Consider the following 15,463-nt stretch of genomic DNA (forward strand, 5'->3'; position numbering starts at 1 on the left):
ATTTGGAATTTAGATAATTCTTTCTATTTCATCTTGCTATTGGACAGACACGCTTTTATCTCTAAAATCTACAAAAGGCTTTCAACCATCTTATGTAGAGATTGAAACTTAGGTTTCATCTCCTTTGCCGTATCTAATTGATTGGTAGTTTTTGCTTGAGGATTTTGTTTTGGGTTTTGCAAGGGAGAGTTCCATGATGGATTAGTAATGGCCCAGGCAAGACGTGTACAAGAGATAGTACTAGGGAGAAACCAAGAGATATTGAAAACTGATGAACATGTGATAGTTTGAAACAAAGACTAACCAGCTAAATTCAAGCTAATTAAAATAGAAGTAAATTAAAACAATGATAAAAATATATACTTGTTTTAAAATAACATCCAAACCATACCTCCTCAAAATAGTGAACCTGAAAATGAAACTGTAAAGAAAATGTGTTTATATGCCAGTGTGGCGTCACTTAGCGCTCAAATAGAAGAGACTGCGGTCTCTGTGTTACACAGGATAGTTTGAGAAAGTGCAATCTAGCTGAGCACAGAAGAGCACAACAATTAACACAGACTATAGGGTTTTTTTGTTTGTTTTGTTTTGTTTTGTTTTTAATGAAGCTGCAAGCATTCTGCTTCTGTGCTTTTTATCTTTTATTCATTTAATTTTTTTGAGATGCAGTTTTGCTCTTTTTGCCCAGGCTGGAGTGCAATGGCGCGATCTTGGCTCACTGCAACCTTTGCCTCCTGGGTTCAAGGAGTTCTCCTGTCTCAGCCTCCCGAATAGCTGGTATTACAGGCATCTGCCACCATGCCCAGCTAATTTTGTATTATTAGTAGAGATGAGGTTTTTCCATGTTGGTCAGGCTGGTCTTGAACTCCCACCCTCAGGTGATTCGCCTGCCTTGGTCTCCCAAAGTGCTAGGATTACAGGCGTGAGCCACCACACCTAGCCCTGTGCCTTTTTTGTTTGTTGTTTTGATACAGTCTTGCTCTGTTACCCAAGCTGGAGTGCAGTTTAATTTATTAAGCTAAATACTATTTGTGAAGAATTTACCAAACTTTCTGGAACATTATAAGCATGAAAAATGCAAATAAAACAATTAGAACCAAAAGCACTACTCCTAATGTCATTTTGTGTAACCCTTGATCAATAGTGGTAACTTGGTTAGAATTTGTTGTGTGTGGGGTATTCATGGTATGCAAGTAGCATATGCATTTGGGGTATTGGGAAACTTTCACATTCAAAAAACAGTCAAAAACTCTCTACCCTGTGTCATCCCTTTTGCTTTAAAGGCATCTAATGAGAATTATTAAGAAATCATAGTAACACGCATTGACCTGTGAGCCCAACGATCTGTATTTATACCTCAGTCTGATACTTATCAATTATTTTCTTACTGGGGATGATAATCATATCTACCTCTTGGGATGTTTTGTGGTGATTATATGAATTAATACACAGAAAAGAAGTTTGAGAAATGCCTGACCTGATGTAAGTACTCAATAAATACTGTTATTAATAATCATATAGCTCCTTTTGGGAGGTATAACCCCTCCAAGCATGGCTCCCACTGAATGAGGCTGTCAGGCTCCACGCTAAATGCTTATCTCATTTAATCATTACAACAACCTTTTTAGTGTAAGTATTACTTCCTAATGAGATTATATGCTCCAAAAGAGAGTAACCTATTCATTGCCATTAGACTAGATATTTGGTTCAGAGAAGATGCTCAAAACATAAGTTCTGGGTAAATTGTTGGTTCCTCATTTGCCAAATAAGGACACTGAGACTGGGACACTGAGAATGGTGCATGTGAGGTTCCTAGTAAGGCTTACTGTGTATCTTTCCAAAATGTGTGATGACAGGTTTGGGCTCAAACTTATTTGACTCCAAAGTCTATTTTTCACATTCACTAAGCTCACTGACTTGAAAATAATTAGTGTATATTCACACCTCAAAAAATGATGTCACTGGATCAGAAGACCATTTTACTGGGAGCAAGCTGTGGGGGCAAAGGAAACTCATTTTCACATGCCCACCCCCAATGATTATGTTTATCCAGATGGAATGTACTGCATCAACAGGATAAGGCTTTATATAGAAAATAAGTCGCTGGATGGAAGAGCTTTGCAAGTCGGGTGGGAGGGTGTTTTTTCCCTCTCTAGTTTGTAAAGTGTTTATGAATAGACATGAGACGGATTATCAGGGATTGGGATGTATTATGGGAATCCCCAGATAGTTTAGCACCAGCAGTTATTGCCACCGGAGAAAGTGATATTGGAATTGAAAGGGAAGACTATAGAGACATTTTGATAAAACTACTTTATTTATAGAGTATATTAGTTTTCTATTGCTATGCAACAAATTCCCACACATTTAATAGCTTAAAATATACATATTTATTGTCTCACTGCTTCTGTAGATGTCCAGAAGTGGAGTGACTGGATACTTCACTCAGGATCTCATCAGACTGAAATTAAGGGGTCCTCTAGGGCTGTGGTTGTCATTTGGGGCTTGGTGTTCTCTTCTAAGTTCATTGGCTGTTGGCAGAATTTCTTTTCTTGTGGTCATTCCTGCTAGTTGTCAGCAGGGACACCTGTCACCATCTAGAAGCCACTCATGGATCCTTGCTACATACCTTCCACAGGCAGTTTATGAGCTGAGTGTTTGCTTCCTTTCCTGGAGCACATCTCTCAGACTTCCTTCTTTATAGCCAGTGAAAACATGCTTTTCAAAGCTAACATGGTTTAGTTGCCCATCCAAGATAATAATTCCCCTTTTTTCATATAATATAATGTAATCATAAGAGTGATACCTCATTATATACACAGATTCTACCCACGCTCAAAGTAGAAGGAATTCTACATGGCGAGGGGGCATTAGGTATCATCTTAGAATTCTGCCTATCACATAGGTTAAGAATACATGGTCCGGAGGGACAAAGAGACTTGACTTGTGTAGGGCACAGGGCTTACCAGGGGTAGAATTGAATTAATAGCAATTCACTTGGCTCCATTTTCATTTCTCTACTTTTGGTCTCTCTAAATCAAATGTTTCAAAGTTCTGTATCTAAAACTCCATCACTCTGATTTATAATGCTCTAAGATACATTTGGTGGCAAGTGACAGAAACCCAAACCAAATTGGTTAAAGCAGAAAGGAAAGCAATCAGTTTATAGGGTTAAGTATGTGTTTAAAGACTTCAGAAACCTCTGGATCCATTCCACGTTTCCTTCCTTCCCAGTCGTACTTCTTCATTGTGGTGGCCAAGGTCATTTTCAGAACTCCAGGTTTGAATCCTACCAGCTAAATATGCCCATTATCGCTATTTTGTTTTCAGGAGTACTTTTTTACAATGGGTCCAGCAAACGTTCTGGAGCTGACTCTCCTGGACCAGTGTGGATCAATCTCCATGCCTATACCAATCATGGTGACCACTGGGATAGAACACCCTGACTAGCCAATCTTGGTCATGTGCCCTAGAGCCAGGGGACAGGATCAGCACCTCTAGAACAAAATGAAGTGAGAAACTTAGAAAAGTGGTTTCCAAAAGGAAAACAAAGGTGCTGATAGCAGAAGAGGGAAATGGACGTGAGATAGGCACATGCTAAAAATTACCTACGTAGGGCTCCCCCTCGTGGAGTGTGGCAGAGCTTGAGAGAAGGGGTAGGAGCTGCCTGTTAGAGGAAGGAGTTAGGAGGGAATGAGTTGAAGTGGAATAGATTGATCATTAAGCCACCTAAAGCAGTGTTTAACACAGAAATAAAGAGAGAAGCAGTACACCAGCCTTGATGAGTTTGAATACCTGGTTCAAGCTGTGGATCCATCATTACAAAGGGTTATCCTTCTATGAGTCATTCTATGTCCCCAAGTCTCTATTTCATTTCTATAAAGTTGGGCTACCTGGTGTGCCTACCTCATCTTTCCATCATCACAAAAAGTGAGATTGCTAAAACAAAATAAAACAAAACAAAAACAACACACACACACAAAACAGAGCAAAACAAGGAAGACACTATCTGAAATTTCAAGAGAACTTGCATATACTGAATTATTAATTCAAGTAGAATATTGAAGGAATTTGCAATAGGGATGTTCCTTGAGCTTCAGCAAACAGGATAATATTTTTTCAACACCTTTCCTAAAACCTTTTTTTGGAAGTTGTATGTCACCAGGGCAAAGGCCTGGGCAAGTGCAGGTTTAATGAAGCTAGAACTTTAGCAACATGGAAAGGAGAGGGAGGAGAGAGAGAGAAAGCTGGGTATGTCTAATAAAATCATTTTGCATGCTCTCGTGTCCAAACACACCCATTTTCACAGCTGGGAGAGCCTGATGGGAGACTATGAAGGGTCCAAATCCTGGTCAAGGAGTGAGTAGGTAGAAGCATGCCTCCAGATATTTGATATGTTTGCTGAAGAACCATAGCTGATAGCTGGGAATACCAAGAGCAAGGTTCCAATATGCAAATAGTCATCATGAAAGAAAGTGAAGAATGCCACAGAGTCAGAGGAGAATGGATAAGTTAAAGACTGAAGGCTTGAGAAAGAACTTCTGTTTATTGAATACATTTGTATTGGGCTTTTCCCCTGTAAAGGGCTAGGTAGCTTAGCGGCCACATTTGGCTTCTATAGCAGGGTGGCCTCAGTTCGAATTTTGGTTCTGATATATGATAGTGGGCAAATTGTTCAGCCTCTCTGTGCCTCAGCTTTCTTCATCTGAATATGGAGGTAATAATCATAATGACAATATGGACATCACAGGGGTATTAAAAGGATTCGATGAATTAACATTTGTGAAGCACATAGAGCAGTTCCTGGGACATAGGGTATAGTTAACACAAATACACTGTGTCTTCATGTACTAAGCTCTCACCAGGAAAATATCTTTTATGTCTTTGAGTTTTAGTTCTAGCTGGGGTAACATATATAAAACAAATAATGTCACTGATAATTGTTGAATTACAATGATGATACATGTTGTGACAGAGAAATTCAGGATTGTAAGAGAAATGAGAGCCTTGTTCTGGGGGTCAGGGGAGTGACATTTACACAGATACTCAAAGGGTAAGTAGGACTTGGCTAGGAGTGGAAAGCAAGCACAAAAGCCTAGAGGCAGAAAGGAACTTGGTAAACTCTAGTGATTGGAAGAGAGCCAGTGTGACTGGAGTGGAGAGAAGGGACATGATATTAGAAGGAAAGTTAAGGTCAGATCATGAACAGCTTTGTACACTTCATGTAAAAATGTGTTTTATCCTAACTGAAGTGGTCAAGGATAAAGCATATGAACTAAATGTTTAAGGAAGGGTAAGATTTGGTCATGCAGAAATGATGGGCTGCTAGGGAGAAAAAGACCTGGGAATAAAGGGACCAGCATGCACAGAGAAAAGGAAGCTGGGAGTGAAGAACAAGTGAGCAGTCCATTTTTGCTAGCATAGAAGGTACAGGGTGATAACTAGGTATAAATAAGTTTGGGAAAAAAAAAACCAGGACCAGATGATGGAGGGCATTAAATTCTGGGTAAAATGGTTCTGACTTCAGCATACAGTTAAAAGTCTACCAGATTTTAGATAAGTAGAATGACAGATGACAACTGTGTTCTAAGCACATTGCCCAAACAGAGTTGGTATGGGTTGGGAAGGAGAAGAGAAAGATAGAGAGAGAAGGAGAAAAGGATGGAGAGAGATAGGGAGAGAGAGAGACAGAGTGAGAGAGAGAGAGAGACATTGAGAGAGAGAGAGAGAGAGAGAGAGAGAGAGAGAGAGAGAGAGAGAGAGACTAAGAGGCATAGCATTTTTTAGTTTGAAACATGATCTGGCTCTGTAGCCCAGCCTGGAGTGCAGTGGTGTGATCTCAGCTCACTGCAACCTCTGCCTCCCAAGCTCAAGCCATCTTCCCACCTCAGCCTCCCAAGGACACATCACCATGCCCGGGTAATTTTTATAGTTTTTTGTTTGTTTGTTTTGTTTTGTTTTGGTTGTTGTTGTTGTAGAAAGTGTTTCTTCATGGTGCACAGGCTGGTCTTGAATTCCTGAGCTTAAGCAATCCACCTGCTTTGTCCTTCCAAAGTGCTGGGATTACAGGCATAAGCCGCCATGCCAGGCCAGCATAACACTTTTATTCAATGAAAAGAGACTCATAACAGCCTAGATGAGAGACACGGAAGGCTTAAATGTTGCTCACACATATTAATCACTCAATAAATATCAGTTATTATGAATTCATCTGTTTTTAAAATTAAAGAAAAATAGCTGATTATAGGTGTAAAATGTTATACCTAACATGGAGGCAAAATTTTCCTCCTTTTAGCTTTTCAATATTTCCTATAGACCCTGAGCATGCCTGCTACTTTCTATGGTGTATTCTGATTATTTAGGCATGGGTATGGCTCTGCAATGGATTTCAGACTCCTAGAAGACAGAGACCAGGCAAGATATTTATCTCAGAATCTTTCATACTACCTCACAGTCAGTAGGCACTTAAGAAATACAGGCTTCTTTCAGCAGTTGTTCAGTATATTCTGAACCTAAAGCACCCTAGATTAAGGGATTTTAACTCCTTTGAGATTTGACAGGAGTAGTGAACTTAAGCTTTTGAGACAGCAGCAGGTGGCTGAGAGTCCTACACAAACAGGACAAAAATCTTATCTTTATTTAAGGAAGGGTAAGTGAAACCTCCATTTCATCACTGGACATTTATCTATATTTCTTGTCGATTTCTAGGAAAAAAATGATGCTTACCTGTTTATTAATTTATTCACTGGATATCCCTTTGCAATTTCTTAAGCTTAAATCTAAATACAACAACCTATAAAATCTAAGGTCAGATTACAGACCAGAAAAGCCACCTACTCTAGAGTCCTAAAGCTGGGGTCCAGGGATAGATATTAACAAATGAGACTGGCAAAGACAAATATAGTGAAACTCCATGTGAAATTGTGTGGGATATTTTATAAGTACAGTTTCTACAACAGAGAGGGTCTATAGCAAAAAGGAGGTTCTTTAAACAGTCTGTGATATTAAAAATATTGTCCATTGATTTTCAAATCTATCATACTATGAATGAAATGCTGTGAAACATTCCATTTACTTATTAAATGCCATTGTACAAAAGGTGCTATTTTATTGTCACCCCAAAATCTACAGACAGGAAGTTCTTTCTTAAGTCTACCCTAATCTGTTGGCAACTCCTCCCTATGGAAGCCCTTAGTAAATTCGGTGGAAATAGCAAACAGCTGCTCAGCAACACCCACCCCAAAGAAAGAACAAGACATTTCTCACATATCTCAAGCTGCCTTAAATGTTCTTTCTTTGGCAAAGAAGAAAAAAAGAAATATATTTTTGGCCTCTAAACCTTTTCCCACCCGTGTGTATTTCTGCAAAAATGTTATCCATATGGTTTTGACTGCATTCTCCGTAAGTCATTAGACATGCTTTGCACTGAGAAGTTTTCTGATGACCAAGGAGTCTTTGGAGACATTTTAAAATGGCCCTCTTAGCCTTTCTTCATAGAAACAGGGAAGCTAAACTGAGCCAAATGCAAATGAACTAAGACCTGGAAAGCTTGGAGTTTTATTCAAAACTCAGAAACCATAAGGCTCGAGTGAGCCTTAAATCTGTCCATGCAAAGTCTTCACCTCCTTCTCCAGGGACAAGATACATTAAATCATCCATTGGGATGGGGCACAGATAATGCAATGCCTCCAGACATCTAAGTTGATATTTAGGGTTGGGTGCAGTGACTCCATAAAATTCCAAGAACTTCTAATCACCCCAGGGCTTCCCCATTATTCCCAGAGGATAAAGATTTTGGACTTGGACTTGGGTGTTGAATTCCTAACTCCATCACCTACTAGCTATATTTTGGCATGCTACTTAAGTTTTTCAAGACTCAATTTCCTATTCCGTAAAGATGGGATAGTATTTTCTATCTCATACTGCAAAGTATTTTCAGAATTGTAAGCAATAATATTCAAAACATTGCAAATAAAATGCTTGGTGCACGGTAAAAGTTCAAAATTATCTCTCCTCTTTCTCTCTGTGTAACAGTAGTTGGAACCAGGAAGAGCTCTTTGTTTCTTTAGGGAAATATTGACTGTGTGGGGTGAGGAAGAGGAAGACTGGACAGTGTTCCAAAGCATTAAGTCCCATCTTTCTAAGGTATGTGGACCACAACCCATCTTGGGAGACTGATTATAAGGAAAGGGTTAAGAAGAATCAGTCAGAACTTTGGTCTTCATCTGAAGTTGCCTGACTACGTTGTCTCAGATTGATTTCAGAACTGCATTATCAGCAGGGTTGCTGTTGCCTACTAACCGTCATGGAAGTAGATCTCAGCTGGGGGATGATGGGGAGACAAAGAAAAATATAGCGACGAAAAAAAGAAGGAATGGGGTACAGACAGAAAGAGAAGGAGAGAAAATAAAGAAAGGAGGAGAGGCAAGAGATAGCGACCTGGGGTTTCATACTGCGTTGGGTGGAAGAAGCAGTGTGTGTGGTGGGATTATTTTTTCATGGTCAGAATCAAAGTCAGAACTGCCATGGGGAACCTGTGTTCAAGACCTGGACGTGGGCCAGAAGCCAAGGGAAAGAGAAAGTTGCCCAAGAAAAAAGGGAGAATTTTCCACCAGGCGGAAAGAGAAATCGCTGGGTGAGTTAGTGGTTGGAGAGCTGTCCGTGGTGCTGACTCCTCCTCATTGGGATTCCAGTGGAGGCTGAAAAGCATGCACTGGCTGCTGCTCCTCTCCCTTTCCTCTCCCCTCAGTCCTGACCTCCTGAGAGCCAGGATCATTCTGGCTAGCTCTATGTCTTCTCCTCTCTTTTCCCCTTTCTCTTTATTGATTAAATAATTTTTTCCCAAGTTCCCAGTTCATCACTCAAACATTTCTCTTCCATTTTGTTTCAAGACTCCTCTTCCTCCAATTAGTTCACTGGCTCTTAGATTGTTCTAGGCCTCCCTGGTGGTCACATCTCTCTCTTATCATCCTTTGAATTAAAAAACAAACAAACCAAAAACATACAATGGAAATCATAAAAGCAGACAGCGTGCACTGAGCACTCACTAGGTGTCAGGGAGCAGTCTAAGTGCCTTTGCATACGTTAACTCATGAGCAGTCTAAGTGCCTTTGCATATATTAACTCATTACAATTCCACATCAGCCCTATTAGATGGGTAGATATATTATTATTCTATTAAATAGACAAGGAATTGAGGCTTAACGGGTAAGTAATTTGACCAAGACCACACAGCTACAGGACTCCAACCTCTCTCGAGCCTGCACTTCTATTGAATCTGGCTCTTTTATATTTTCCATCACCTTTTCCTGTGACTTCCTGCCCCTCCGTCTGGTAGCCTTAATGCTTTCTATTCTTGCCTAATCTTCAAGGGACTAGGAATCTGCATTGCTGATTTAGTTTAAATCAGAAGGGAAGCAAAGTAAACAAATATACAAAATGTGCGCTGTGTGGGAATTGAGATCATAGGAGGGCTTTATTTTCTGCTTCAGGGAGAGGCCCCATGTTAGCAGCCCCAGCCTGCATCTCAGGCTGATTGTGGAGTCTTTTGCTTTTCATTTTCATGTCTTACTCCCTGTACCCTCGCCCCTTCCCCGCCTTTGGTGGTCTCCAGAGAACTTCGTGTCCCCTCAGCTTCTCACTCCTACATCCTGCCTACGTAAAGAAGCTCTTGCTTCATTCTGGGAGGTTACGTGGGCTCTCGCCTACACACCGAGAGAAACAGTGTCAAACACTCACAGAGAGACGGGCAGACACAAACGGACCCACACGGGCACCTCCCAAGACAAAACCCATACTCGATGGGTCCACGCGGCCATGGAAACACCTGCGGCCCCAGAAACACTCAGGTACTCGCGACACACACAGTACAGTCACGCTTAAGGGCACCAGGATTCCGGGTTTGCGCATACGCACGGTCCCCTTGGATGCTCGTGCTCATAGACACAACACCGTACACCCCCCAGACCCACGAAACTCCCCACAGCTCAGCCCCAGCCCACCCGGGCCGCCCTTCCCTCGAGGCGGCCTCCCGTCTCTCATCCTCTGGCTTCTCCTCCTCCTTCGCCTAAAGATGTACAAAACACTCCTCGGAAGCAACCCCGGCGCTCGGCTCCTCCCTCCCCGCCCCCAGGCCGCCGCTCCCCCATTCATTTTCGGCCGTCGATGGCTAAGTCCCTCCCCCCGCGTAGCCCGGCCTCCGCCGCTCCCCGCCCGGAGACCGCGGCGCACTTGGACTTCCCTCTCCATTCGCCAGCCGCCTTGCTCCCGGTCCCCACGGCTGCAAACTGATCTGGCGCGGGGGGAGGAGGAGAGCGCAGGCGAGCGAACCCGCGAGAGAGGGAGAGAGCGAGAGAGCGAGCGAGCGAGCAAGAGCGAGAGCGAGACAGCCGGGAGGCAGAGGGAGTAGTGACCGCCTTCCGGAGCCGGGATTCATGCCTGTCCTCGGGACCAGCGAAGGGGACTTTACGGCTGAGTATGAGCCAGGCTGCTAGGAGCCAGGTACCCCCACGCCTGCAGTCCCCGCGCCGTGCCCGGAATGCGAGCTGGACGCAGGGCTTTCCCAAGTTCCCACCGAGCCGAATAAAAAGCGTCCGCCCGCAGCTCTCCGCCAAAGACGGACATTGACTCCAGGTAAGGCGGCGCCGGGTGCAGCGCCCAGCAGCCCCGCTGCCCTTGGACCCGGCCCCGGACCGCATTAGGGGCGCCCCCGCGCTGCCCTGCCCCTCCCCCTCCGGGCACCCTTGTCCGCTCTTCACCTGGCCGCCCCGCCGCCTCCAAGTCTTCTCCGGTTCTAGGGAGGGGGTTCCTGTGCCTGGGCTCAAAGGGTTAATTGCGGGTTTGAGTGAGTGGCGTGTGTGTCCCCGCGCGCTCCCGACGTGTGCACCATGGTGGGAACTTGATGTGGTGCTAGTGTGTGTTTGCGTGTGCGGCGTCGTTTGCGTTTGATGCGTGTGTGTGGTGTGTGTGTGTGTCCGTGTGTGTAAGGGAGGGGTGAAGAGAGAGAGGTCCTATAACCTACTTACGGCGCGATGTGTGTGTGCATGTTTGTACGTATGTGTTTGTGTGTGTGCGCTCGTGTGTCTTTTTAATTAGGTCTCTCCAGCTTACACGGAATGGGACCCTTACTATAGGATCACGTAGTCATCGGGAAACCCGCTGTGGACTTCCTCTTGGGGCTCTGGGCTTGGGGTTTGGGGAGGATTATGGGGCTGTAGATGGCACCTTCTTTAGCCCAATGTTGGTACGTTTGAAGGAAAATTCCTCCAAACGGTGGAATCCTGCTACCCTGGGACCCACCGCTTAATATGAAAGAGACATGGCCAACCCCCGAGGCAAATGAGACGCTGTCACTTTAAATTCCACACTGGACAGACTCCAGGATTCTGATGGGAATTTGGAGACACTGGATAGTGGGTGACAGAGAAAGGGGGAAGTCAGCCGTGGCCTCCTTATCTGGGGCTTGGCAAGTCTGGGATAGGGATTTACCCTGCATCCGCGTTTGCAATCAACACAGCCCGTCTGGCTTCTGGTGCTTTTGGGGAGGATCTGGGCAAGTTTGCATGGATCCCCCCTCAAGGGAAAGGAGAAAGCGTCCTCGGGGACTTGCTCATCCATCACAGTTGCAAAGGGTCTCAGAGGAAATTTCATTTAGGGGCAGCTCTGGATGATATGGAAGGAGATGGATGGGGCACTTTCTAAGACAGATTCGTCTTTCTTTCCCCCTTTCAGGCGGGGAAGCCCCCAGAGAGTCTCTTCCTAAATATGCCTCTCCATGGCTCCACTGGAGTTAGGAGGATATTGGGAGAAGGCAGAGAAGTGGGAGGGAGAGAGAGAGAGAGAGAGAGAGAGAGAGAGAGAGAGAGTGTTTCATTACTGAGGGAGATCTACAATTTGAAAAGGGGCTCTGAGTGGGGAACCTATAACAGAATGTGGCAGTAATTGACTTAAACTGCTGTCGGTTTGCACCTCGCATCTCTCACTTGGCTCTGAAATACTGCCAAGGGCAGGGGGGCCATGGAAGAATCTCAGCCAGGAAGGCAGTTTGGGTCAAGGCCCTCTTTCTTCTTTCCTCCACCTCCTGGAAGGCTCTTTAGGTAGGTCTCTTGGCCACCCTGGCTTGGTACTGTTGGGCTTGGGCTCTGGGGCCAGCCATTGATTTGATTCCCAGCTGCCTCTTAAAGGCTTGCCCTACTCAGCAAAAATGCTGAGTTTTACTGCTGTTAGCATGGCTTCCAGACTCGGCAGCTGTTACTTTCTCAAGGTAAGCGGCAGCCGTTCTACTCTCAGCCAGGGAGGCTAGGAGAAGACAAGGGCTGTGACGCTGGGACACAGCCTCTTGTCTAGCTCAGCTCGGAGGGGCCGCTGACAAGGCCTCTTAGGGAAAAAAAGTAGAAATATACTTGGCCTAAAAAATGTACACATGTATATTCTAGGAAGAAATATATATGTATATATAATACACACGTGCGTGCGTGCGTGCACACACACACATATATGTATATATTCATATTCTGGGGAGAGATAAAAGCAAACATGTATTTGTAGGAACCTGCCCTGACGGGTGGGTTCTACCTGCAGGCACTTGCAGACATACCATTCTCTGTCCAGAGACTGATACCTCAGGCTGAAGCCTTCACACAGCCACAGAGAATCTCCTTCAGGATGTCAGAGCAGACCTCCCTGGATTGTCTTGGGTAGGGGGTACTAGAGCCAAGGAGGAGACTCCTTTTTGGGAACTGCCTCATTTTCTCTCTTTCCTAATTCATAGATGATTGAAGTTGGAAGGAATATTAAAGAGCAGAAAGGCAGTGTGGCCTAAAGAGGGGATGAGAATTCTCCAATATTCAGTAGTGAGTGAGTGGCATGCCTAGGACTAGAATCTAGGCTTATCAGCTAGAGCAATACCTTTCCACTCCTCCCACACTGCCTGGGACTGTATATTGCTCCCACCCCCATCTTGCCACCCTGCCACCACGACCCCTACCAAGACAATCGCTTGTCTTCCCTCATGAAACTTCACATTTTCAGAGATGCATTTCAAGGTTTTTCTATCTGGAAACATGACCCTGAAAAGAAAAGGTCCAATGCCTCAATCACTGTTCCCAAAACACACAAACACACACACACACACACACACACACACACACACACACACACACACACACACGGGGTGGGGTGGGGAGGATTGAGAGAGACAGAGAGACAGAGAGAAAACATAGATTCCTTCTCCAGTGTCTTTAGAGAATTACCCACAAGCAAGGACCCAGTACTGAGTATGACTGGTAGGCAGAACCCAGCAAAGTGTCTGGTCTGTATCTGAGATTTTTATTAAGGAATGCACTGGTTTCCAGAGAGCAAAATGTACACCCATCCACCAGTGCAAATACTTCAGGCAAATTAATTTCTTTATATTAATTAGAATCTCACCCCTAGACATTTATACATGTTACAGGCACAGGAACATCTGCAAGCATACATGAATAGGTGTGCTTATACACACATGTGCACACAAAGATCCAGAAACCTTTCCTACTTGCTACATTTCCAAAAAAGAGAACCTCCACACGAAATTGTGTTCTCCCATATAAAGCATCTCCCATGTGACAACTAGGACTCATAAACTCCAGGAAGGAGAAATGTAAAGCCCTGTGAAAGAGAGACCTGGAGAAGTCAGAATCGAGTTCACTCAAAAGTGTGCTCTTAGACTTCTAGATGCCTGTTTCCGGGTGCAGGCAAGTACTGAAAAACATGGGGGTTTTAGGCCCATCTGCAATAGAGCCTTTTCCATGCAGGATTTTCCGGGGCTAGATGGCACTTTAGCTCCCAGAAGGGGGAGCTGTGACTCCATTTCAACCAAGGAGAAACAGCTCAGAGATTCCAAATCAGCTCTTGGGCCCCCGTTGAGTTTAGACGACCCAGCTCAGGCTGCAATGAGTATCTTTGCCGCTGGTACAGGCAAGGACTGTAAAAACACCCTCCCCTGATCAGGTCAAATTCAACATCTCTTTCTTAGTGCTGGCAAGAGTTTATGTTCTGGATCATAAAGTCCTCCATTTTTCTGAAAAGGTCTTTGCCCAGAGGCCCTTCAGTTGTGCAAGGAGACATTTTTTGATTAGCAGCCTCTCTGTTTTTCCTTCCCAATTCCTTGCAGGAAATCACCAGTACATTATCACTTGAACAGGCCATTAAGGTTAGACATACCCTACCCTTCTTTTCCTGCTTTTCCCTTGCTGAAATACAAAGCTTAACAAATTGGCTGCTGAACTACTGGTAACCATGTTAAAGACAAGATGGAGGTCATGTGAAGAAGACAGGTCCTTAAATGTCATTCTTAAATAATTTTTCCAGTTGTGCTCCCTTCTGCAAAGATTATCTTTATTATTCTTTCCACTAGCTCCCACATTCAGCCACGACTTTTATCAAAATTCCACCCATATTTCAACATGTAGCTCAAATGACCCTTCCAAGAAGTCTTCTCAAGATCTTATTTTGGAATTAATCTCTTTATCACCTGATTTTTCTGTACCATTTTATCTGAAACTCTATTTTAGTTTGTGTCGCTGTTTGCCCTGCTCTATAGTGCCCTGGGTATAGGTCTGTCTTACCCTCTTCAGTATGGTCTCAGGAGCAGGGACTGACACAGAGTAGTTGCTTTATAAATGTTTGCCCTTGCATTTCATGTTGCATCTCAATGGCAACTGTCATCTCTCTGTCTGTCTGTCACACTTTCTAGCTAACAATTGCTTCATATTCATTTAAAGCAATGACGTTATGGCATTTTTGCCTATACCAAGAATATGGGGATTCCAATGATAATACAGACAGATGAAAATTAGACCCTACTTGGAAGTGAACATTGACTTCCTGTGTTCCAGGGTCTTTAGTTTTGCTCTCTCATGTAGTCTTTCTTTCCACCCAGTGGGACAGATACAGCCCCTTTTACAGAAGAGGAAAGTGAAGCCCAGGCTGGTTAGACTCCTTGACCAAGATCACATAACCATCACAGCCAGAATTTGAATCTGTCTTCCTTCTTACGTCATCTCTGCTCTTTTCACGGTACCACTGAGTTAATGGTAACTGTTATGAATGGCTGGCAACATCGGGTTGTTCAATAGATGCTAGAAATAGCTGGGACTTATTATGAACTCTTTGAAATTGATGGTATGAAGGTGTCTTGAGTCACTGGATCAAAGAAAACCTCTGAAGGTTTCTCAGTAACCAAACTTTTCTCCATTTTCAGGAATGATGAGTTCTTTTTGTAATGCCAATAATACATGACCAAAACGTCAGTTTTATTACTTTTAGTGACAGCAAGTTCATTACCACACAAACCAGCCTATGCCATATTTGAAGAGCTTTGTTGGAATATTTTCTTACTTTGCCCCTAAATCATCCTTCTATCCATTTGTCTCTGAAATCGCACAAGTGTAATTCTCTTCCAGTTATCAGTTCTTTGAATATT

The 15,463-nt window shown here is 43.8% G+C and overlaps 1 protein-coding gene across 1 annotated transcript in view; it reads left to right on the forward strand.

Annotated features, from left to right (window-relative positions):
- Positions 1–10,290: 10,290 nt before the first annotated feature.
- Positions 10,291–15,463, forward strand: part of BRINP1 (BMP/retinoic acid inducible neural specific 1) — a 198,645-nt gene continuing 193,472 nt past the window's right edge. The window contains 1 exon segment of the mRNA NM_001260978.1: positions 10,291–10,632. The gene's annotated coding sequence lies outside the window, so the exon portion shown is untranslated.

This window comes from Macaca mulatta, chromosome 15 (genome assembly GCF_049350105.2).
Source record: "Macaca mulatta isolate MMU2019108-1 chromosome 15, T2T-MMU8v2.0, whole genome shotgun sequence".
Classification (NCBI taxonomy): Eukaryota; Metazoa; Chordata; class Mammalia; order Primates; family Cercopithecidae; genus Macaca; species Macaca mulatta.